General features: G+C 39.2%; 1 pseudogene across 1 annotated transcript in view; it reads left to right on the top strand.

Moving 5' to 3' along the window:
- Window positions 1-900: 900 nt before the first annotated feature.
- LOC114306780 (rRNA (cytosine-C(5))-methyltransferase NOP2C-like) overlaps window positions 901-26,269 on the top strand; it is a 115,775-nt pseudogene continuing 90,406 nt past the window's right edge. Inside the window, exons 1-5 of the transcript XR_014345596.1 lie at window positions 901-1,019; window positions 2,018-2,096; window positions 2,190-2,429; window positions 3,301-3,448; window positions 4,904-5,041. The product of XR_014345596.1 is annotated as an rRNA (cytosine-C(5))-methyltransferase NOP2C-like (transcript). The remainder of the gene's footprint in view (window positions 1,020-2,017; window positions 2,097-2,189; window positions 2,430-3,300; window positions 3,449-4,903; window positions 5,042-26,269) is intronic.

Here is a 26,269-nt window from a genome sequence, read left to right as displayed (position 1 = left end):
TTATGTTATACAATAAGCACAAAAACAGCTCTAAGATAGGTAGAAAATCAATGCAAAATTGGGGAAAAAAGGTGTAAGTTTCTTACCCTTGATGATCCCTTCACAAATGGTGCTCCAATGGCCTCCTTTAGCTTGGATCCAACACCAAAACTTCAAAATCAGTCCCTTAGAACCTCAGTTCCAAGAGGAAGGTGAAACACTAGGTGTTTGTGTGCAATAGTAAGACACAAAACACCTAGTGCACAAATGAGAGGGAAAGAGAGATAGAAAATGTATCTAACTCAAACCCTAGAACCAGAGCTCAACAATGGCTGTTTTTGCTCTCAAAATATCTAAACTCTCTCCCTAGGTCCTCCCTTCTTGCCTCAAGAGAGAGCCTCTCTCTATATATCTTGTAAAGCTTACAAGACAAGCTTTACAAGAGGGAGATCCCTCCATATACGTGTATGGAGGGATGCAAAAGCAAGACAGCTGTCTAAAAATATCTGCAAAAGCAGATGAACAGCAATTGGCCGGCCAAAAATGCCATCTTGGCCAAAAAGAGTGCCGGCCGGCACTAAATAGTGCTGACCGGCAACAAATAGTGCTTATACATTGCCGGTGGCAGCAAAAATCAGCCGGTGGCCTCTATCCACTGCCGGTGGTGGGTGGGGATGGTCCACAAGCCCTACCCTGCCCTTCCAAGGCAAAACACAAGTGTTTGGTGCAAAACCAGACACTAAACGGTCGAGTTCGGAGATCCTGAGGCAAGGCACGCGAGCCGAGGCCTCCGGGAACTCCAAATGAACACAAACATGGATAATCACCGAGTGTTCAAACGGTGACGTCCAAGTCTTGAGGACAGTCAAAAATGGGGTGTCTACATGTATATGCAATTTTTGCTAAGTTTTACAGTCACAAATGGACGCATCGGATCATTACCGCTTCGAGCCAAGGTTGCGATGGAACCCTCAGGTCGAAGAATACTTCATCAAAGCATACGGAGCTGACCATTTCGCTCGCATTTCGAAATCCCTAACATATGCTCAAATCTTCTCTCATCGCATCTCATATTTTGTTATATTTTTCGTTTTTTCTGTTTTTAAATTGTGAATTCACACCTACATTCATTTGGGATGCTTTTTTTTTTTTTTTTTTTGTTTTACTTAAGCTTTAAGCATTTTACTACTAAGCTGAAGTTTAAATTGTAAAATTGGAAATGGAATTGGAGTTATTTTAGTTCAAAATTTGTATTAAGCTAGCATCGAATGCCAAATTGAAGTACTGGGTGTTGTGATCCAACATATAAAGGGCATGCTTGGAATTGGATTTTGAAGTTTTGGGATTGAAGGAACTGGGATTATGCGGAATCAGTATATTGCTCTTTGGTGTAACTTTTGAAATTCAGCTGGAATTAGTTTATAGATTTCAAAAACAATGTTTAGATGTCTAAATAAATCTTTTAGTATTGAATTGGTTTTGATAATAGTTTACCCACTTCGCCATTTCGAAGTTGGGTAAAATAATCCACCCTTTGGGTGTTTTGGGTTGTATACTTTATTAATACTTGTTTATATTTTGAGATTTGAGCTATAACAGTTGGTACCTGTACTCCAGCTCAACAAATTTATTACACATATTTTTAGTTACTAAAATATCTACTATATTATGTGATTAAGCATATCTATCACCCCTTGGGTAGCACAAACATCAAGTGTTGCTAAAACATGCTGAGACTTAGAGATTGTGTTGACGTAAATATTTCTCTTTTATGTCATTAAGTTCTTCCATGTTTAGACCCATGTTGTAATAGTTTGTACCTGTTAATACTTAATAGTCATGCTATTTTCCTTTTCTTTTACAGGCAACTTTAGTCATTATAATCGTAATTTCTTTCCTTTTTGTTTTCTGATATTTGAATGTGATGAATTTTTGGATATATAATTTAACAAAATTTGTCCTTTTTCAGTAGTTGTATATTCATATATACATATTTAAAATATTTTTTCACCCTTTTGTGCATACATGTATTGCTCAGGCGTCCATCTTGTTGCTCATGTATTCGTGTGAATACACTCAAGTCAACAAGTGATACTGTAAATGAAAAGCTATCAGAAATTCTGTAGGAAATGGGGCAACAAAGTGCTATTGATGACATGAACCAAAGTGATGCCAATGCTGGATATATTATGGGCCTGGAGCATAAATTTTTTGTTAAAGATTCTAATACTTCCCCATGTGATTCTAACCAAGCAGCTTTGGCAATCTCTGAAAGTACACAAACTGGTCTTGTTTCAAAATGTCAATTACCTGGGCTAGACTATGTTTTGTTTGTCAAAGGTTTCGAACCACATAATATCAGTTATGCTCATGCACAAGACAAACCTCCAAAGGAGATAATTGTTAGCCATAAATGCGCTAAGGCTGTACTTCGCGGTGTCAGGTAAGAAGTGTCTAGCAGTGCCTACATATCAACTATATCTGTTACTTCAAGTCTCTTTGTCAAGTACTTCTGAATGTTCCAATTTGTGTTATAAACATCCTAGCATTTTCTTTTTTTCAATGATGTTTTTTATTTTTAATATTTATAGTCTTTAATCTTTTAATCTTGTACTCCATTTGCTAGAAGTATGTGGGCTAGTGGACTATTCTACCTTAATTTTCTACCCTTAGTTATTATTAACTCATTCCCCCCCCTTATATATATATATATATATATATATTTTTTTTTTTTTTCTCTTAGATTCCTTGCCTACTTTGCGTGTTTCATTGAATATAATATTTCTTTCTCATGTAAAAGGATTTATTGTAGGCAAGGCCAGTGTTCAACAAAAAAAATTCAAAACTATTGTCTAGGAAAGAAGTTGAGGTTTTAGTGTAAAGTGATACGATTATTTTGTGCAGTCACTCTTACAGATGAGAAAGTCATTCAGTTTCATATTTGACCACTAGTATTACCTGTAATTATTTATTATTTCCTTTGTTTATTTATTCTATAAGTATTCGTACTGAGGCAATACAACAATATTGTGTATATTTCTCACTCTTACAGATGAAAAAATCGTTCGGTTTCATATTTTACCACTAGTATTTCCTGTAATTATTTATTATTTCTTTTGTTTATTTCTTCTATAAGTTTACGTATATATTTCTTAGGTTTGTGGGGATTGCGGTACTTAATTTTGTCTTGAGGCAATAAAAAAAAATTGTGTATTCTCAACATGAACATAACAAAAAAAAAAAAAAAAAAAAACACGAACCCGACAAGTTGTGACGACTTGGTACTCTTTCTTCTGTTTTCTTATGATAGTTCATGTGTAGGTATATGTTCATGGTGTATTGGCTTGCAGTGCTCACGTTGAGAAAGGGGATGCAGTTGCAGTATCAGTTACTGTGGAGCAGCCTGGACAGGATGGTGGATGGGGCGTCGGTATGACATGTGGAACTATTCTACAGGGATTGCAGATAGGCAAGTCAGTTTCTGCCGTTATTTACTGAGTACACTGAATGACCTTCAGCGTGAATTGTTTAATTGTTTGTTCTTTGGACCTTGATTGTTGGGATTTAAAACTTTAACCATGAAAATGACCATCAAAGTAACAGTTGGTGAAATTCATTGGGTTATTAACATTAGATGTCAGTGCACTGTCCTTAAAAATGGAGGTTGTGATAAATATATTATATGCTCTTTGTTTTTGGGGCAGCATGAGATCATAAAGCAAATATAGCTGCCAGAAATTTGCTTCCCATAATTTTTTTTTTTAAAATTTATTATTCTCTTGAAGCCTTTTGTACAATCATAACTTTTCTTTAGTATTTAGAAAAAAGTTGACTCTTCTTTATACGGAACAATTTTCTGCTTTTCTACACAGTTGATCAATAAGCTTTTAGTAAACCTTGCAATACTACGAAAAGATAAATTTGAAAGAGAAAGAAGAAAAAAGTTGATGCCTCATGTTGGTGCTGCTAATGTAAGGTGACAGGAGGGGTGTATTGGGTGCAGACCATGCCTTCTACATGATTTTTACGAAGTGGCCAACCTTAAGCTCAAATCCACATGGCCACATTCTCAAGCTTGGAGTGCACCTTGCAATGATAAAAGCTCAGGAACGAGAATGCATTTTTTGCTGCATACAAGCAAGTTTTGGTTATAATTTGACAAGAGAATGGAGGAGACCGGAACTTGAGATTAGCAAGGAATAAGGTTGTTGCATCTTGATAGATTATCGGAATGGTTCCATCCTCTTTTTCATCTTCTTCATTGCTGTACCATCTTCTAATTTTTTTTTTCACTTTGTTCATTTTCTTTAAAAACTTACTCATCATTGTTGTGTTTCCATCTTCTTCAACGTCATATGTTCATCTTCTTCACTTTGTGTTTCATCTTTTTTTTTTTTTTTTTTTTTTTTTTTTTTTTTTTTTGCTTTTTTAGCTATGTTTCATCTTATTTTTTTCGATTCTCTAGTTATCCATTGTCTTTTTGTCTTCTTTCAATTGCTCTTGTTTTGACTTCATTTCATGAAGGTCCTAATTTCTTTGTTCTATTTTTTCACTGTCCTTGACTGACATATTTTATATCCAGATGAGAGCATATAATAATAGGTTCAGGGATTTGAGAACACCAGTTTTCATTATACAGATTCATGAAGAGGGGTAGACTTGGGGGGGTGGTGTTTGCATTGTGGAGGGTAAAGCTGGGAGGGGGTCATGAGGGTGGGGCAGGGCAGTGGTGATTGCTGGGCAAGGGGCTTGCAGGGTGGTGGTTTGAGGTGGTAGTTGGGATGGGTGTGTAGTGGTGGTAGTTTCATGCATTTATATCTGTTTTGCTTCATGCATAACAGTTGAATTTATTCCTATCTTCTGTTCGTATTTATGCAAATATTTCTTGAAATGTTATGGTTGACTTATGTTATTGTTGTCGCAGATCCTTATTTTTCTGAACGAAATGGATTATATATTGGCCAAGGAACGACAATGATGTCAAGAGCTGGGATGTTTCGCGTTTTACAAGGAATTGATGTGGATATGAATAACAGAGTATTTGAGCTACCTTCCTTTCATGGTATAATTTTCCCCCCAAATATGGTGAGCATACTTGATATTGATTATGATTTTATTGCAAGGAAATGATTTGGTGTGACATTTAATTATGGAGTTTTAGGCTCCCTCACTATTTAGTGGTTTCTCAACTTGTAATGGTGTTAGGCACATGCATCTGTTTAGTAGTACAAATCCTTTTGTTTATTAGTTCTTGATTTCCCCCTTGTTGGTTATTCACTATAATGTAGTCTCCCTGTTTGTTTCAATGTTACCTGGAAGGTGGATCATTATGGTAGGCAGGATAGGAGCCAAGGATAAAAAATTATGTTCGGTATTTTGTTTTGGTTAGCTTGGAAACAAATTTTTTTTTGAAACATTTCAAGAACATCAGTGAAATGACAAAAGAATTGGAAAATATATGGAAATGTTTGTAAACAAAACAAAAACTTATATAAATGTTAATAAGTTTTTAATTGTTAATTACTTGAGCATGTTGAGGTCTATGAGCGAAGATGAGATTCTATCCTAGGTTTACGGTGCCACCTTGAAGAGACTTTACTTACCAAGCTAGCTGACACCTTTTTTAGGTTGTAGTGTTTAGAGTAAATATTATAAACCATTTTAATGTTGTTTCATTTCCATTTTGAGCATCTTTGTGTTATTGGGACTATTGCTTACAGTATACAATTCAAGCTTCATGCTTGCTGTTTACAAAGTACTTATTGTTCTTAATCTTTTGTTTCTTGAACTTTTTGGTTTTCAGATGTTCTGGAAGGGGAAATATTAATGCAAAATCTGCCAAGCATTATCACCGCACATGCCCTTGGTAATTATCTTAGCATCATAGTTATTCTGACTAATTTTTATATATATATATATATATATATTTATGTTGTTGCCCTTTCTCTCCTCTCCCCTTTTTGTGATGGATGTATTGTTGCTTATTCTGAATCATTGTTTGTTGCCAAACATTCTTGTTACAACCAAGATGTAGAAATTGCATAAATTCCATAAAATCTCACAAGTTAAATCATGCTGCATTAGTTACCAATCCAATTTTATTGATGTTGACACTATTTTTCCTAGAATATCTACTTTGGCATATTAAAACTAAAAAATAAAAAATATGAAAATAAACAATTATGAAAAAATTGAACTACCTTCACCATTTAAGAAAAATAAATAGCACTTCTTTCAAATAAACACAAATTAAAGGTCCCATGCAATTTAAGTTCTACAAACTTAAGTTTAACCTACCTCTCAATTTTCCAATTATCCATTCCTAATTTACTAAAATGTAGTGAAAAATAAGATCCATGTGGCACCCCTTTTTCATCATTCACCTCTCGGGGAGCGTGCCCATTGTAGATGGGTTATCTGTGAACAGTTGTATTAGTGGGTCCATTCTTTTCCAAGCAATATATTTCATCCAAGCTGAAGCATCCTGCTGAGGAGTGTTTGGGTTAACTTAATTATGATGTCTCTACATTGGAGACACGTTCCTTGAGTGAGTGAGTTCGTTGAGTTTCTTTCTAATTCTTCATATTAGAGTGGAGTGTTTAAAGGGTGAGGGGCCTGTGAACTCGCAGACAATGGATGTTGAGAATTAGAAAGGTATTACTAGGTGAGTTAGGAAGGCTGTTTCAGGAGGTGTTGGGGTTTCAATGTGGCATATATATATATATACACATTGTAACAACACAAGAAAAGAAGACACTTGTAAATTGAGAAAGTAAAGAAATTGAAAACCCATTAAAATCGATGAACAATACAAAAGTACAATTTTTATCAAAAATGGAATAGAGAGATCTTTTTAGGCTATACACAAAAAAAAAAAAGAGCCTAAAAAGATCTCTCTATTCCATTTTTGATAGAAATTGTACGTTTGTATTGTTCATCGATTTTAATGGGTTTTCAATTTCTTTACTTTCTCAATTTACAGGTGTCTTCTTTCCTTGTGTTGTTACAATGTATATATATATATATATATATATATGCCACATTGAAACCCCAATACCTCTTGAAATTGCCTTATTGTTAGTAATGGGCGCCCATGTGGCATGACCATTTGAACATAATTTGGATCTTATCCAAATAGGTTTTGAATTAAATTCAAACCTATTTAGGATAACCACTCAGGATATAGATATTATCAGTTTTAACTGATATGGATAAATAATAATAATATAATATATATCTGATATATGGTTATGGGTAACCCAAGAGAGAAACAACGTAGGTTTTGTTTTTCAACCCATAAACTGACTCTCTCCCAAGAAACAACGATCAAGTCATTTTGCACTGTGGTTTGTGTGGGTGATATTCACCATTGTAATATCACCCCACTGCTGGGATTGATTGATTAGATTCTGGAAGCACGTGATTTATCCATGAGGTTTTAGATCGAATCAAGTATGATCTAAACATTTTATTTCGCTACAAGTTTTGTGAACTCTGATTTACATTGGTATCAGAGCCATTGATGGATATTTTCGTGCTTTCTTTTATCATGTGTGTATTTATAAAAGATGCGGAGATCCAAAATATTTCATTTTTATGATCATTAATGTCTTTTTTAAGACCATAAACGGTTTTATTTTGAAAAAAGGAGTCCGGCAGTATAAAAATCGGACCAGAAAACACCCAGGAAGGCGGCGCGTGTGATACACGCGCTGTATGACGCCTCACAGCGGTGCCACGCGCCACCACGCGCAGCCACGCGCCACCACGCGCCGGATGCCCTGCTGATGCGCCTGCACGCGCCATCACGCGCGCGTCGGCGGCGCTGTCCACGCACGCGCGCCGTCCGCGCCTCGCACGCGCGCCGCGTGCTAGAGCCGAGCCGCGCTCCGAGCTGCGCTCCGAGCCACGCCGCGCCGCCCCTTAAGCCGACTCGCGCCGAGTTGCGCTGAGCGGCGCTGAGCCGAGCCGAGCCGTTTTTTCCGCCTGGCTTGGCTCTAAGGCTCTGTTTGTTTGTTTTTTAATTCTGAATTGCGTTAATTGGCCATAATTTATTCGTTATAGCTTTGTTTTAAGCATGGTTGGTACCCTTAGACTCAGAATTAATTTTTCTATATTCTGTAAAATTTTGAAAATTTTACGAAAATATTTAATATTTTTCCTGTGTTAATAATGCATTTTTTTTGCTTTAAAATGATTCTGGTATTGCATAATTAATTTTCTGGGGTTGAAATTTTTATTGTGGACTTCTGAAATGTTTTACTATCTACTGGTAATATTGTTTCAGTTTATCAGTTTCTGGATTTTTTATTTCTAATTTTATGTGTGTTTATTAGTTATTTAAAATTCCAGAATATTTCAGAAAAATTCCAGAAAATTTCAAAATGATGTACACTTTAATTATGGCATAATCTGAATATTGAATACAGCATATTTTTTTTGGATTTGTAATATGTTGTAATTAGAAGAGCATGATTATTTATTTATTTATTAGAATTCCATTATTAAATAAATATAGCATGAGTTATTTGTAGATTTGCATTAAAATGCTATTGTATGGAATTTATCATGCTTTGTATATGCCATAGTCAGTGGGAGGTTATTCGGTTGAGAGAAATCTTTGTAGATTAACTCCCGAAAACCAATATTTTGCGCATAAATTAAACTAAATTTTGGATAATTGTCACTTGTGGCGCAAGAGATGATTACGAGCATAGCGGATTTTCGATCTTGCGACTTGTGTAATATTGTCACTATTTAATTTAGATTTTTGCGGCAAAATTATGTTATGCTAATCAAATTAATCCCAATGCGAATTTCTCTCTAAATTGATTTACCTTATGGAAGTTAATTTGGTTGACCTAGACTTAGTAGAGATGTTCAAATGTGAACAAACTAATCCCATTCTTTAGATGAGCAAAAGTCTTTGAGACTTTAGGTCAAACCTTAATTGAGCCAAAGTAAGGAAACATGACTCAAAGTCGCCGTGTTTTTGTTGCCTTGTTTGGCACAATAAAAACTAATGTGTGCGTTATAGTTAGCGGCACGCTACATAGTTTTGGTTGGCGAGTTTTGGAGTTATGAAATTAGTAAGCCCTCAATAGATCTGTATATGATCTTGACTAATGAGCTGCGCGGATTGACTTTGTAATTTGACTTGTAAATAATGTTACATCATTGGATGAAGTAACATTCAAGAGTCACGTCATCCAAGAAATGCGAGCTTAAATAAATTAGTCATTAAGTGTAAGACGAGTAGCCAGTACGAGCAGTGTTTTGCTCTCTACCCAATTATTGGGAGTGGATTGAGCGAAATTTCATGCACTATAATAGTGTGCGTTGAAATATCACGTGAAGTTAAAAGATTAGCGCTTAGAAGCTGCAAAATCTATTAACACTGAGTGAAAAGATTGGCGCTTAGTGGCTGCAAAATCTATTAGCATTGCCAACTTGTCTAAGTGTGGACACTTACTGTTTCCACACTTGAGTGTGAAACATGGATGAGGTGCTTCTTTGTGTGATTCCTTTACTAGGCTAACATTTTGAATAACATTTACCACTAAGCGCAAACGTTGCAGCATAGTAATGAAAAGGTTAAGGCTGACAAGGTTGTTATGACTCTAAGAATTTAACGCATCGCTTGTAAGAGCATTGTGTTGAATTAGACTCTTTAGCCTAATTCGCGCTTAAGTTACTTCAGGAGCTATCATAGTTGATAGCTTATTCTCTCCTTCTTGTGGATAGTAGAATTAATTGCAAGTAACTATGAAGCGAGAAATAGAGATGGCAACAGGAGTATCGTCATCTTTCAACTAGATGTATTAAAGTGTATGGAGAATAAAATTGACTTGAAGGTGCAGGGGATTAGCACTTACTAGTTAAATTTGCGACTTAGGCGCAGTTGATATCTCCATGACATCCTTTTTATGATCTAGTGAATATGACTTAGTCGTGAGTCATTACCTAGTTGGGCCTAAACCTTTAAAACTTGTCTTCGAGAACTCACACATTAAGATGATTGGAATTAGTTTATGACATTGGTCATGAACCAGTGGCTTATTATACTTAATCACATTAATGAGATGATGACACGATGGTTTGAGTAGGCCTTCTCGGGCCCACTCGCTTATGACATCCTGCTCTCATGTGAATGTGTAACTTTGTTCGCAATGGGTGCGCACAAGTAAGTAGGAAAGCCGCAGAAGGTCATTTGTTTTGGCGCATTTAGTCCACTATGATATTTTGTGACTAGATATGTGTGAGGGTATGATAGCTAAGCCTCAATCTCGACACATTTATAGATTACGATACGCATCTGAGTCAAGACTATTTGATCTCCCATAAGTCAAAAGTTTTGAGATGATTTTTGACATTGCACATATGAGGTCGAGATCAATTAGATAAGAGTTTTTTGTGCTTTTAGTTTTGACCAAGGTGGCGAGTATCTATTTGAGTTATTTTTTCAGAAAAACTCTGTGAAGAGAGATGGATGCTTAGAAAATTGATTATTCCTAGTACTCAACAACACATTGGTGTAGTAGAGATAAGGAATTAAATATTGTTAATGTTAGGTAGATAATGGCGCAAAATGTTTCCCAATTGGGAATTGCACTAGTTTGTTGCCTATATCCCTAACTAAGTGCCCTCCATATCAGATTTTACACTCCATTTTTGAGTAATGGGTTAGCAGAGAGCCATCTATGGGCGATCTGTAACCATTAAGCAGCTTATCTTTATTCTACTTCTCATAAGATTGCAAAGTTAAGACCTAGGGTTCTATAGCGCATTATTGTATGTTGTCTTGTAAACACAAAGGGTCGTGTGGCGCATTATTGTATGCGGTCATGCAAACCCTCCGGGTCATGTGCATATAGGTAAGCAGCTTTGTGGTAGTGTAACTAAGTCACATAAAGTTTTATTAGTAAAGGTGACGTGAATAGAGTTTTCGGAACTCTATAAGATGGAGAATTCCAAGCATAGCGCTCTATGTAGCCTAGTTGAGAATGGAAAGAAATTTCCAATATCCTAGGGACAGTGGGAGCGATGTGTCTACTAATGGATTACTCCATTAGAGCAGAATACTCTACATTCTTAGTTGCGTGGTAGCAAATGTGAAAATTTTCCACGTCATCACTGGGTGATTGAGAGGGAAACATTCATGATTGCTCCGCAAGATGATAAAGAGCCTAGGATAATGCCAAAGGCTCTAGTCCCCTGTTTTTAGAAAGTGGATCAATGTTGCGCAGTTTAAGACAAAGTCTTTGAGGATTAACCATTTTTATAATTTGGTTGACTTTCCATTATGACGCAAAACTGTTATAAAGTTATGCGTAATTTGGATAGTCATTGTTGAGGCATAAGGCTCGCTAGATACCGAATGGTCGCACCATTGAGGAAAGTGTAGACCATGAGAAGACTTCCTCCTGGGGAGTGAGGTTATTTTGACTTAGGCTATAATTGACATAAGTTCAGAACATTGATTTGTGGACATTGTGACCTGATTTCTCATTAGAGAATTGGATAAGTAGATCCGTAGGGATTTACCTTCTGCTTTTATGGTGAAAAGTTAGGAGCGCAAAAAGGTTGCTGGTTCCAATAAATCTTTTACAACCTAAAGCAGTTATCCAAACAGTGGTTCTTAGATTTCGTCAAGCCATGATAGGCCAACGATGATCAATGAAGACCACTGAGGCATGATCAATGGTCCAAAAGAAGTTTTTCCTTACTTAGTCATTATGAGCCAGGAATTTATAAGGTTGTCGCCACCTAGGGTGGGCAGTCCTCTATTTTAGATATGATGGACATGGGTGATGTAATTTATATGCTCGGATGTACGATCCTTAGGGATTGTTTTAGGAAAATTCTCGGTCTGTCTTCGATGACTTACATAGAGAATATCTTAGAATGATTCTAGATGCAAAATTGCAAATCCATTGACTTACCTATCGGTAAAAGCCAGAGCCTTAGCTATTGAGTGAATCCTCAGATTGTCTTTGAGAGAAACAGATGACCTATATTCCTTGATCTTTTCTTTGTTGTGGGAGCCTAAAGTACGCTATGTGGGCGTATTCGGCATGATAAGTGTTATCTTTGATAAATGGTTAACTGAGTTGTTCAGACTTTGACCTTGCTCATTAGACTGTGGATAAAATGCTTTATTAGAAGCATATTAATTTGCTCCTTGTAAAATTCAATGCGCTGGTTGGGCGCATCTGCGCTAGTTGGGCGCATTAAGAATGAACGCAAATTGGTCACCAAAAATATCTTTAGAGAGGTTATTGCGCAAGAGGTAGTGATCTTAAATCATTTCATGTGAGGCGCACATGGTGGATTCCGTTGTATATACTTATCGCAAGAGGTGCTGATAAGGCTTATGTTTGGAATCTATAATTGCGCAAGTTGTGGTCAATTTTTTTTAAAATCGGTCACTTATTTTGAGATGATGGGATGTTGACACTATTACGGTTTGTGTCATAATGATTAGCAAATGATGATGTCAGCAGGCAAGATTGGCTCACTCACACGAGCAATCGCCCTTGACGCTTGGGAGCGAGCAAGGATGAGACTGGTGGTTTATTTTATTTGGAGCCAAGAGAGGCTTAAATCATCCACTATGTATGTCGCCTTGGTTATAACCAAGATGAGGTCGTGTTAAGGACCAAACATGGATGTTAGTACCCACTTTCCATGTTGTGCCTGTTATGATTAGCCAGATACGAGATCTCATTTGGCGCCTAGAAGGCGAGCAAATAGAGAATTCGGGTTAGGCGCTAGAAAGCGACTAGACTAATATCTGTACGGTGTATCGAGTATGACATCACTCTTTATGGAAGAGTTACTCCACCGTAACATGTATTCATACTATATGTGCTTAGCGACCGAGTAATGAGGTGAGAGAATGGATCCCTGCTTCCTCACCGTGTGAGTCTTACGAGTCATTATTGATATGACTTTCATTTATGTACCCTTTTGTGACTTTTGACTATGTCATAAGGTAAGGGGTTGATGTTCTGCTACTTTGGTATGTTGCCTGCGGTCATGCATGATTCGGCCTTAAGGGACATCACTGGGAAAGCGGTCAATCCTAAACTAAATGGCATGAGTGCAAAGGGAAGATCATCTAGTATTACACCACTGTTGTATATTCACTGCCGGCAACTCACATCGCTCTGTATGAGAGGCGAATTGAGTGTGAATATATTGCAAGAATTGAGAGGGTCAAACATGCTCTTTTTGAGGGATTAGAGATGTTTTTTGGACCGGTGTAATTAGATGGGTCTGGGGTATATGAGACACTATTTCTGTTCTTTTTGGGTTGATGTCTCTATGCTGGCTCATTTTGAGTTTCTAGTATAGAGCTCCCACATGCAGGTGTTCTCAGCAGTCGCACGGTGCAGTGGCTAGTATGAGATTGTTTATTTTTTTTGGGGAGATTGAGACAGAGATGTGGCAGTGTCATGCCAACTCATGTGCGAGTGGGAGATGTTAGTAATGGGCGCCCATGTGGCATGACCATTTGAACATAATTTGGATCTTATCCAAATAGGTTTTGAATTAAATTCAAACCTATTTAGGATAACCACTCAGGATATAGATATTATCAGTTTTAACTGATATGGATAAATAATAATAATATAATATATATCTGATATATGGTTATGGGTAACCCAAGAGAGAAACAACGTAGGTTTTGTTTTTCAACCCATAAACTGACTCTCTCCCAAGAAACAACGATCAAGTCATTTTGCACTGTGGTTTGTGTGGGTGATATTCACCATTGTAATATCACCCCACTGCTGGGATTGATTGATTAGATTCTGGAAGCACGTGATTTATCCATGAGGTTTTAGATCGAATCAGGTATGATCTAAACATTTTATTCCGCTGCAAGTTTTGTGAACTCTGATTTACACTTATTTATCAGAAGAAAAAAAAACACCTCCTGAAGCTGCCTTCCTAACTCACCTAGTAATACCTTTCTAATTCTCAACATCCATTGTCTGCGAGTTCACAGGCCCCTCACCCTTTAAACACTCCACTCTAATATGAAGAATTAGAAAGAAACTCAACAAACTCACTCACTCAAGGAACGTGTCTCCAATGTAGAGACATCATAATTAAGTTAACCCAAACACTCCTTAACAGCATGCTTCAGCTTGGATGAAATATATCGCTTGGAAAAGAATGGACCCACCAATACAACTGTTCACAGATAACCCATCTACAATGGGCACGCTCCCCGAGAGGTGAATGATGAGAAAGAGGTGCCACATGGATATCTTATTTTTCACTGTATTTTAGTAAATTAGGAATGGATAATTGGAAATTTGAGAGGTAAGTTAAACTTAAGTTTGTAGAACTTAAATTGCATGGGACCTTTAATTTGTGTTTATTTGAAAGAAGTGCTATTTATTTTTCTTAAATGGTCAAGATAGTTTAATTTTTTCATAATTGTTTATTTTCATATTTTTTATTTTTTAGTTTTAATATGCCAAAGTAGATATTCTAGGAAAAATAGTGTCAACATCAATAAAATTGGATTGGTAACTAATGCAGCATGATTTAACTTGTGAGATTTTAAGGAATTTATGCAAGTTCTACATCTTGGCTGTAACAAGAATGTTTGGCAACAAACAATGATTCAGAATAAGCAACAATACATCCATCACAAAAAGAGGAGAGGAGAGAAAGGGCAACAACATAAATATATATATAAATTAGTCAGAATAACTATGATGCTAAGATAATTACCAAGGGCATGTGCGGTGATAATGCTTGGCAAATTTTGCATTAATATTTCCCTCTCCAGAACATCTGAAAACCGAAAAGTTCAAGAAACAGATGATTAAGAACAATAAGTACTTTGTAAACAGCAAGCATGAAGCTTGAATTGTATACTGTAAGCAATAGTCCGAGTAACACAAAGATGCTCAAAATGGAAATGAAACAACATTAAAATGGTTTATAATATTTACTCTAAACACTACAACCTAAAAAAGGTGTCAGCTAGCTTGGTAAGTAAAGTCTCTTGAAGGTGGCACCGTAAACCTAGTATAGCGATCCCGGGTTTACCCTTGTTATACCGTGATCCGGACATGTGTCCGTGGATGTTGGTAGTTGTTTATTATTTTGTTTACATCCTTTTACTTCGTATTTGAGTTATAGGATGTGTTGGGCGGATTTGTTTCAGGTTGGTTGAGTTTAGAAACCAAAACTAGTTGCCCAGATTTTTGGCCTGTACGCTCGAGCGGAGGTGTTGGCGCTCGAGCGGGTAATACACCCATCCAGTATTTTGTTGTGCAGTGTTGTACGCTCGAGCGTAGGGTTGGGAGCTCGAGCGGAGGCCTGGTTCTGCAAAAGTGCTGGGCGAGTGCATTCTGCGCTCGAGTGGGCGGTTGGCCGCTCGAGCGGAAGTCTGTGAGTGGACGCTCGAGCGGGGTGTTTTACGCTCGAGCGGAGACCTGGGTTAAAGTCCCGAAATTGTGACTTTTCAAATCACTTTTTCACTTTCTCTTCTCTCTCTTACTTTTCTAAAATCACCATTGTTGAGCCTCTCACTCTAGACTCTACCTTCTCTCTAGGTTTTGATCTAGTAGGAGTGATTTACTCGCTTTGGCCTTTACAAAAAAGTTGTTGATCGTCGAGGGCTTCTTTTTAATCTGAAAACCTCGGGTTTTGGAGCACGTTGGGTTTTGTCGTCTTCTCCTTTGCGACTCCGAATTTGAGGTAGGGATATCCTACTCCTCTCTATGGGTTTTGTCTTTAAATTTTGGTATTTTGAGATGTTGGGCTTGGTTTGGTAATTTTGTGAAAGTTTGGGACTTTTGTGTAATTTTACAAAAGTTGGGGTTTTATTCATAATAAACCTAGATGCATGTTTGGCATGAAAAGAATGGAATGATTGTTGAATCATTGATGAAAATGGGACCTAAGGGTTGAAATGTTAATTATGGGAATTGCCCTAACTACATTGTTTAATTAATTGGGATAATTAATTGAGAAGAATGAAGAAATGAAATGTTGATTGAATATCCATTTGTGCATTTATTTTCTGTTTTAGAAATAACTGCTTTGGGCTATCGGTGGAGGATAGTCGTGATTGTTGTAGACAATGCATGATGATTAGGTAAACTGAAACTAATCAATGAAATGTGTCATGGAACTTGACGGTTGATAGAATACATTGTTTGTATGTATTGGGTGATTGTATATAGAACCATTGTGTTTATATACGTTATGTGTAGAGGAGGAGATAGGGGATGTACTCCGCGGTTTAGGGGAAGATAGGGGATGTACCTCTAAACCGGATAGGTATTGGGAGGAGATAGGGGATGAACTCCGTAGACACAGCTCATATGCTTGTCTAGAGAAGTGAAGATAGAGCTCATATGCTTATCTTTGTGAAGTGTGGATACAGCTTGTATGCTTATCTGTGGATATTGTTGTTATACATATCTGTTGAGAATGTGGATATAGTTTTTATGCTTATCTGTTGTTAAAGGGAAAATGGAAAGTAATTGGGACTTGTAAGTCGTTGACATAAATATGTTATTTATGTGATTGTATCAGTGTTGACCAACTATCAATTGCTAATGTTTTAGTCATTGTCCATGGTTGGTTTAGTGCATTTCTACTGGGCTGTGGCTCACCCTATATGGGAATATCATTTTCAGGTACAGGATGCATGCCACCTCCAAGGACATAGCTTGGGAGGCTAGAGGCGGACATTGTGTAGTTGTTTTACTTTTGATGTATTACATGTAACTTCAAGCCAAGGGCTTAATGTGTAAACGAGTTAGTACTCTTTTGTTGTAACCAAGTGTTAACTTGGAAAGCTGTAAGCCCGTAGGGCATTTTGTTTTGATGTTAACATGTAATACTTATGTAATGAAACTCAATGAAATAAAGAAATGTGGTTAGTTTATATGTAAATGCATGTCGTATCTGACGGGTTTAATGTTATTATTTTGAGGGCGTTACAACTTGGTATCAGAGCGTACAGGGTTCGAATACTTTGGGTACGTGGGAAGTGATTAAGATCACAATGGGTTTGTCTCGCTTGATAGAGACTTAAATGTGGTATCATATGCTATGGGCTTAAGTGATAACATGCTTATGTGACTATGTGGGTATGGGATTTAATTTCTGGGATATTGATTGGATCCTTGAGTTTCTGGGAGTCTTGTTCGAAAAGCACTTGATCAATGCTGTTTCTAACCGGAACTCTAGTAACGTCTCGGGACTATCATTATCCGGAAATGAAATTCGTAAGTGCTTATGTGTTTATGTGCTTATGTGGAGTGAATTACAGTTGTCCATGTATTAGGACGTGAGTGTTTAGTTTCGGCACATTTATGAATGTGCTAATGTTCTGTGTTGCCTTTATTAGGATGTCAGGACGAGGAAGAGGTGCTAGGCGTGGTAGACCTGCGAGGCAGGAAGTACCATTACCTGGTGAGATTCCGGCAGTACAGGAGGGGGTTGGGCAGGCCACTGTGGCCGAGCCAGTAGGTCAGCAGGCTATGGGTGCCTTGGCCAGAGAGATAGCGGGAGCTTTGGGTATTCTTAGAGCTGGGAATCAGGCAGTTGAGACAGGACCTTCCTTCTTGAAGAGGGAGTTCTTTCGGTGTAATCCGGACGAGTTTATCGGGGATCCTAAAGAGCCGCTTAAGGCAGATGAATGGCTCGAACAGACAACGAAGACGTTTGAGATGCTTGGCATCGAGGACGGAGCACTGAAAGTGACCTTGGCATCCTTCCAACTGAAGGGAGATGCGGGTCAATGGTGGAAGTACGAGAAAGCTCGTGTTGGTGGTACTTGGGAGGCGTTTGTGAATGCTTTTCAGGAGAGGTTTTTATCAGCAGCAGCTAGGGAGAAGCTGAGGGATCAGTTTAGCCGGCTTAATCAGCAGGGCTTGTCAGTGGCCGAGTTTGAGGCTACTTTTACCAGTCTGTCTAGGTTTGCACCTGAACTGGTGGCGTCTGAGGAACGCCGTTGCTATGAGTTTGAGCGGAAGTTGAGGCGGGGCCTCAAGTTGAGAATTGGTGGGTCTTATATTCGAGAGTATAGACACCTAGTGGACGCTGCAGCTCATATGGAGCTTATGATGCAGGAGGAGGATGAGGGTCAGAGAGGCTCCAAGAGGAGCCAGGATAGTCAGGGTGATGGTAGGAGACAGAAGGGTTATAACCCTCAGCAGTCTCAGGGTGCAGTCTCTAGATCGACCTTTCCAGTGCCGAGTGTAGGCTCGGGGAGAGGCAGTCAGGGGGAATTCACTTGTTACAAGTGTGGCCAGCTGGGTCACAAGGTTTCTGTTTGCCCGCAGAAGGGTGGGGGTCAGAAAGCTGCTTCTTCTTCAGCTAGACCGCAGAGCCAGAGTTTGGGCAGGGGGCAGCTCTTGACTTGTTATCAGTGTGGACAACCTGGGCACATGAAGAGGTTTTGCCCACAGTTGAGTGCCACTTCGGGAGCGTCTGGTTCTAGGCAGACGCAGGGTTTTCAGCTAGCTCAGTCTGTGCAGGCCTCGAGGGCCAATCCGGGAGTTTCGTCATCCCAGTCTGTGCAGTAGTCTTTTGCTCCGAGAGGTGAGCAGGTAGACCAGGGGCCTACGGGGCGCGTGTATGCTGTTACCGCGTAGGATTTAGTACCGGCTCCATCAGTAGTGAGAGGTACTTTTCTGTTTTGCAACTCAGTTGCTAATGTGTTGATAGACACGGGTGCATCTCATTCTTTTGTATCTGCTGCATTTGCATCTGTTTTGGAATTGGTGTTAGCACAGTTAGCATCTCCTATTTGTGTGGTATCGCCTTTGGGTGGTGAGTTGATCCTGAAACAGGGTGTTAGAGGATGTGATATAGAGGTCGCCGATTATAGGCTTCCTTTTCCGTTTGTTGTCATGCCCATGAAGGGTTTTGATGTTATTTTGGGTATGGACTGGTTATCGTCATACCGGGCTGTTATTGATTGCTACCGCCAGAGGGTCACGTTATGTACCTTGAGCGGGGAGTGGTTCCATTTCTTGGGAGACCGGGTTGGTAGTGTTTTGCCACCGGGGTATGATTCGCGAGGGCGAAGTGAGCTTAGTAGTCTACTTGCCAGCTTTGAGAGTGGTGAGAGTGGTGAGACCCAGGTTGTATTGCCAAGGGTAGTTTGTGAGTATTCGGATGTCTTTCCCGAAGATCTTGTTAGTTTGCCACCTCACCGAGAGATAGAGTTCTCTATTGATTTAGTGCCTGGTACGGCGCCGATTTCTATGGCACCTTACCGTTTTGCTCCAGCAGAGTTGGTTGAGTTGAAAGTTCAGCTCCAGGAATTGCTCGATAAGGGTTTTGTTCGCCCTAGTGTTTCACCGTGGGGAGCACCGGCACTCTTTGTTAAAAAGAAAAATGGTGCCTTGAGATTGTGTATAGACTACCGGAAGTTGAATCGGGCTACGGTTAAGAATAAGTATCCTATGCCCCGTATAGATGATTTGTTTGACCAGTTGAAGGGTTCCCGTTGTTTCTCTAAGATAGACTTGAGATCGGGTTACCATCAGTTGAGGGTCAGGGAGGAAGATATTCCTAAGACGGCATTCCGTACGCGGTATGGCCATTATGAGTTTTTGGTGATGCCATTCGTGCTTACCAATGCACCGGCAGTCTTTATGGACTTGATGAACCGGATTTTCCGAGAGTTCTTAGACCGATTTGTGGTTGTTTTCGTGGACGACATCCTTATCTATTCGTCTTCTGAGGAGGAGCACGAGGCACACTTGAGAGTGGTGCTTGAGTTACTTAGAGCCCATAGGCTGTATGCCAAGTTTGGGAAGTGTGAGTTCTGGCTGAGGGAAGTCAAATTCTTAGGCCACGTGGTATCCGGGGAAGGGGTGTCTGTTGATACATCCAAGGTTGAGGCAGTGCAAGATTGGGCACAGCCTAAGAGTGTGTTTGAGATCCGCAGTTTTCTGGGATTAGCTGGGTATTACCGTCGGTTTGTGAAAGATTTCTCCAGGTTAGCGTCACCGTTGACTAGGCTAACTCGGAAGGGAGTCAAGTTTGTGTGGAGTGAGACTTGTGAAAAGTCGTTCCAAGAGCTGAAAGTTAGATTGACCACCGCTCCGGTGTTGATTATTCCGGAGAGAGGGTTGGGTTATGCGGTTTATTGTGATGCCTCACGAGAGGGTTTGGGTTGTGTGTTGATGCAAGAGGGAAAAGTGGTAGCTTATGGCTCATGTCAGTTGAAAATACACGAGAAGAATTACCCTACACACGACCTAGAGTTAGCAGCTGTGATCTTTGCCTTGAAAATCTGGAGGCACTACCTTTATGGTGAGAGGTTCGAGGTATTCTCGGATCATAAGAGTTTGAAATATCTGTTTACACAGAGAGACTTGAATTTGAGGCAGAGGAGATGGATGGAGTTCATCGAGGATTATGATTTTGAGTTGCATTATCATCTGGGAAAGGCCAATGTTGTGGCCGATGCCCTTAGTAGGAAAACCATTAGTGATGTAGCTTGTATAGCCATCCGGGAATGGGAGATGTTGGGAGCACTTGGCGAGTTTGATTTGCTACTGGGCGAATCTGTCGAGGCTGCGGCTTTGTTTTCTGTTGTTGCGCAGCCTACACTTGTGATTAGAGTGTTAGAGGCACAGAGAGGTGACCTTGAGGTAGAATCCCTCCGAGAGAAGATCTCTAGTGGGACAGTTGAGAAGGGTTTGACGGTGTATCCCGACCTGAGTGTGAGATACCGAGACCGTTTGTTTGTACCGGAGTCTTTCCGAGAGGAAGTACTCCGAGAGTTTCATCATTCGCGCCTTGCGGTGCATCCGGGAGGTACTAAGATGTATCAGGATTTGGGTCGCCAGTTTTGGTGGCGGGGTATGAAGAGAGATGTGGCTGTTTTCGTATCGAAGTGCCTTACTTGCCAGCAAGTGAAGGCCGAGCATCAGAGGCCAGCGGGTTTGTTGCAACCCTTGCCTATTGCCGAGTGGAAGTGGGAGCATGTGACTATGGACTTCGTTGTAGGTCTTCCGAGGACTCAGCGGGGTAGTGATGCTATTTGGGTGGTTGTAGACCGGTTGACTAAGTCAGCGCACTTTATTCCTATGCGCGTGAGAGATTCGGTAGATTATCTTGCCGACCTGTATATTCGGGACGTAGTGAGATTGCACGGGGTCCCAGTGACGATCGTCTCAGATAGAGATCCTCGTTTTACTGCTAGGTTGTGGCAGAGTTTGCAGAGTGCCTTGGGCACTAAATTGACCTTTAGTACGGCTTATCATCCTCAGACTGACGGGCAGTCCGAGCGTACTATTCAGATCCTCGAGGATATGCTTCAGGGTTGTGTCCTGGACTTCAGTGGGACGTGGGAGAGGCACTTGCCATTGGTAGAGTTTGCCTACAACAACAGTTTTCAGTCTAGCATCGGTATGGCACCGTTTGAGGCCTTGTATGGCCGACCGTGTAGGTCTCCAGTGTGTTGGGCCGAGGTGGGTGATGCACCTTTGTTGGGTCCAGAGTTAGTTAGGGAGACGACGGAGAAAGTTGAGCTTATCCGTAAGAGGCTTGTTACAGTCCAGAGTCGACAAAAGAGTTATGCCGACCGTAGGAGGAGGCCTTTGGCGTTTGAGGTAGGTGATCATGTCTTTCTGAAGATATCACCTAGACGAGGCCTGATGAGGTTTGGGAAGAGTGGGAAGTTATCCCCTCGGTTTATTGGTCCTTTTGAGATCCTTGAGAGGATTGGTGAGGTTTCTTATCGATTAGCCTTACCACCGCAGTTGTCCGGAGTGCATGACGTGTTTCATGTGAGTATGCTTCGGAAGTATGAGCCAGATCCATCACATGTGTTGGATTGGACTGATTTAGAGGTAGATGAGGATGCCTCGTATGAGGAGAGACCGGTACGGGTCTTGGATAGGCGGGATCAGGTCCTGCGTGGCAAGACCATTCCTTTGGTGAAAGTCTTGTGGAAACATCACGGAGTGGAGGAAGCCACTTGGGAACGTGAGTCGGGAGTCCGTGAGAAATATCCGGACTTGTTTGTTGATATGTAATCTTGTATTTAAATTTTACTTTTTGTTGAACTTAAGAGCTTTTATATATGTCTTAAGTTGTGAAACATTCAAAATGTTTTGATTATTGGAAGTATGTTTGGAACTTGCCTCATATGGAAGTTGAATGTGACACTATATGTGTTGAATATATTGTTGAAATTGGAAAGATAGTGCATAATGTTAATGCATGTTGAAAATGCATATGTTGTTTACATATTGTGATATGTCTCTTGTTAAAGGGATGGGATGACCGGTAATGGGTCGAATTGTTGAATGTTAAATTGTAACATTGTCTAAAATGAAGGAAAACTTGTTTTGAAAACTTGTGCTTAATTTCGGGGGCGAAATTCCTTAAGGGGGGAGGTTATAGCGATCCCGGGTTTACCCTTGTTATACCGTGATCCGGACATGTGTCCGTGGATGTTGGTAGTTGTTTATTATTTTGTTTACATCCTTTTACTTCGTATTTGAGTTATAGGATGTGTTGGGCGGATTTGTTTCAGGTTGGTTGAGTTTAGAAACCAAAACTAGTTGCCCAGATTTTTGGCCTGTACGCTCGAGCGGAGGTGTTGGCGCTCGAGCGGGTAATACACCCATCTAGTATTTTGTTATGCAATGTTGTACGCTCGAGCGTAGGGTTGGGAGCTCGAGCGGAGGCCTGGTTCTGCAAAAGTGCTGGGCGAGTGCATTCTGCGCTCGAGCGGGTGGTTGGCCGCTCGAGCGGAAGTCTGTGAGTGGACGCTCGAGCGGGGTGTTTTACGCTCGAGCGGAGACCTGGGTTAAAGTCCCGAAATTGTGACTTTTCAAATCACTTTTTCACTTTCTCTTCTCTCTCTTACTTTTCCAAAATCACCATTGTTGAGCCTCTCACTCTACACTCTACCTTCTCTCTAGGTTTTGATCTAGTAGGAGTGATTTACTCGCTTTGGCCTTTACAAAAAAGTTGTTGATCGTCGAGGGCTTCTTTTTAATCTGAAAACCTCGGGTTTTGGAGCACGTTGGGTTTTGTCGTCTTCTCCTTTGCGACTCCGAATTTGAGGTAGGGATATCCTACTCCTCTCTATGGGTTTTGTCTTTAAATTTTGGTATTTTGAGATGTTGGGCTTGGTTTGGTAATTTTGTGAAAGTTTGGGACTTTTGTGTAATTTTACAAAAGTTGGGGTTTTATTCATAATAAACCTAGATGCATGTTTGGCATGAAAAGAATGGAATGATTGTTGAATCATTGATGAAAATGGGACCTAAGGGTTGAAATGTTAATTATGGGAATTGCCCTAACTACATTGTTTAATTAATTGGGATAATTAATTGAGAAGAATGAAGAAATGAAATGTTGATTGAATATCCATTTGTGCATTTATTTTCTGTTTTAGAAATAACTGCTTTGGGCTATCGGTGGAGGATAGTCGTGATTGTTGTAGACAATGCATGATGATTAGGTAAACTGAAACTAATCAATGAAATGTGTCATGGAACTTGACGGTTGATAGAATACATTGTTTGTATGTATTGGGTGATTGTATATAGAACCATTGTGTTTATATACGTTATGTGTAGAGGAGGAGATAGGGGATGTACTCCGCGGTTTAGGGGAAGATAGGGGATGTACCTCTAAACCGGATAGGTATTGGGAGGAGATAGGGGATGAACTCCGTAGACACAGCTCATATGCTTGTCTAGAGAAGTGAAGATAGAGCTCATATGCTTATCTTTGTGAAGTGTGGATACAGCTTGTATGCTTATCTGTGGATATTGTTGTTATACATATCTGTTGAGAATGTGGATATAGTTTTTATGCTTATCTGTTGTTAAAGGGAAAATGGAAAGTAATTGGGACTTGTAAGTCGTTGACATAAATATGTTATTTATGTGATTGTATCAGTGTTGACCAACTATCAATTGCTAATGTTTTAGTCATTGTCCATGGTTGGTTTAGTGCATTTCTACTGGGTTGTGGCTCACCCTATATGGGAATATCATTTTCAGGTACAGGATGCATGCCACCTCCAAGGACATAGCTTGGGAGGCTAGAGGCGGACATTGTGTAGTTGTTTTACTTTTGATGTATTACATGTAACTTCAAGCCAAGGGCTTAATGTGTAAACGAGTTAGTACTCTTTTGTTGTAACCAAGTGTTAACTTGGAAAGCTGTAAGCCCGTAGGGCATTTTGTTTTGATGTTAACATGTAATACTTATGTAATGAAACTTAATGAAATAAAGAAATGTGGTTAGTTTATATGTAAATGCATGTCGTATCTGACGGGTTTAATGTTATTATTTTGAGGGCGTTACACCTAGGATAGAATCTCATTTTCGTTCATAGACCTCAACATGGTCAAGTAATTAACAATTAAAAATTTATTAACATTTATATAAGTTTTTGTTTTGTTTACAAACATTTCCATATATTTTCCAATTCTTTTGTCATTTCACTGATGTTCTTGAAATGTTTCAAAAAAAATTTGTTTCCAAGCTAACCAAAACAAAATACCGAACGGAATTTTTTATCCTTGGCTCCTATCCTGCCTACCATAATGATCCACCTTCCAGGTAACATTGAAACAAACAGGGAGACTACATTATAGTGAATAACCAACAAGGGGGAAATCAAGAACTAATAAACAAAAGGATTTGTACTGCTAAACAGATGCATGTGCCTAACACCATTACAAGTTGAGAAACCACTAAAAAGTGAGGTAGCCTAAAACTCCATAATTAAATGTCACACCAAATCATTTCCTTGCAATAAAATCATAATCAATATCAAGTATGCTCGCCATATTTGGGGGGAAAATTATACCATGAAAGGAAGGTAGCTCAAATACTCTGTTATTCATATCGACAGCAATTCCTTGTAAAACGCGAAACATCCCAGCTCTTGACATCATTGTCGTTCCTTGGCCAATATATAATCCACTTCGTTCAGAAAAATAAGGATCTGCAACAACAATAACATAAATCAACCATAACATTTCAAGAAATATTTGCATAAATACGAACAGAAGATAGGAATAAATTCAACAGTTATGCATGAAGCAAAATAGATATAAATGCATGAAACTACCACCACTACACACCCATCCCAACTACCACCTCAAACCACCACCCTGCAAGCCCCTTGCCCAGCAATCACCACTACCTTGCCCCACCCTCATGACCCCCTCCCAGCTTTACCCTCCACAATGCAAACACCACCCCCCCAAGTCTTCCCCTCTTCATGAATCTGTATAATGAAAATTGGTGTTCTCAAATCCCTGAACCTATTATTATATGCTCTCATCTGGATATAAAATATGTCAGTCAAGGACAGTGAAAAAATAGAACAAAGAAATTAGGACCTTCATGAAATGAAGTCAAAACAAGAGCAATTGAAAGAAGACAAAAAGACAGTGGATAACTAGAGAATCGAAAAATAAGATGAAACATAGCTGAAAAGCAAAAAAAAAAAAAAAAAAAAAAAAAAGTGAAGAAGATGAACATATGATGCTGAAGAAGATGGAAACACAACAATGATGAGTAAGTTTTTAAAGAAAATGAACAAAGAGAAAAAAAAAATAGAAGATGGTACAACAATGAAGAAGATGAAAAAGAGGATGGAACCGTTCCGATAATCTATCAAGATGCAACAACCTTGTTCCTTGCTAATCTCAAGTTCCGGTCTCCTCCATTCTCTTGTCAAATTATAACCAAAACTTGCTTGTATGCAGCAAAAAATGCATTCTCAGTCCTGAGCTTTTATCATTGCAAGGTGCACTCCAAGCTTGCGAATGTGGCCATGTCGATTTGAGCTTAAGGTTGGCCACTTCATAAAAATCATGTAGAAGGCATGGTCTGCCCCCAATACACCCCTCTTGTCACCTTACATTGTCAGCATCAACATGAGGCAACAACTTTTTTTCTTTTTTCTCTTTCAAATTTATATTTTCGTAGTATTGCAAGGTTTACTAAAAGCTTATTGATCAACCGTGTAGAAAAGCAGAAAATTGTTCCGTATAAAGAAGAGTCAAATTTTTTCTAAATACTAAAGAAAAGTTATGATTGTACAAAAGGCTTCAAGAGAATAATAAATTTTTAAAAAAAATTATGGGAAGCAGATTTCTGGCAGCTATAGTTTGCTTTATGATCTCATGCTGCCCCAAAAACAAAGAGCATATAATATATTTATCACAACCTCCATTTCTAAGGACAGTGCACTGACATCTAATGTTAATAACCCAATGAATTTCACTAACTGTTACTTTGATGGTCA

Source organism: Camellia sinensis, chromosome 12 (assembly GCF_055761805.1).
Source record: "Camellia sinensis isolate YWXY chromosome 12, ASM5576180v1, whole genome shotgun sequence".
NCBI lineage: Eukaryota > Viridiplantae > Streptophyta > Magnoliopsida > Ericales > Theaceae > Camellia > Camellia sinensis.
This window is presented reverse-complemented; position numbering and strand designations above follow the sequence as displayed.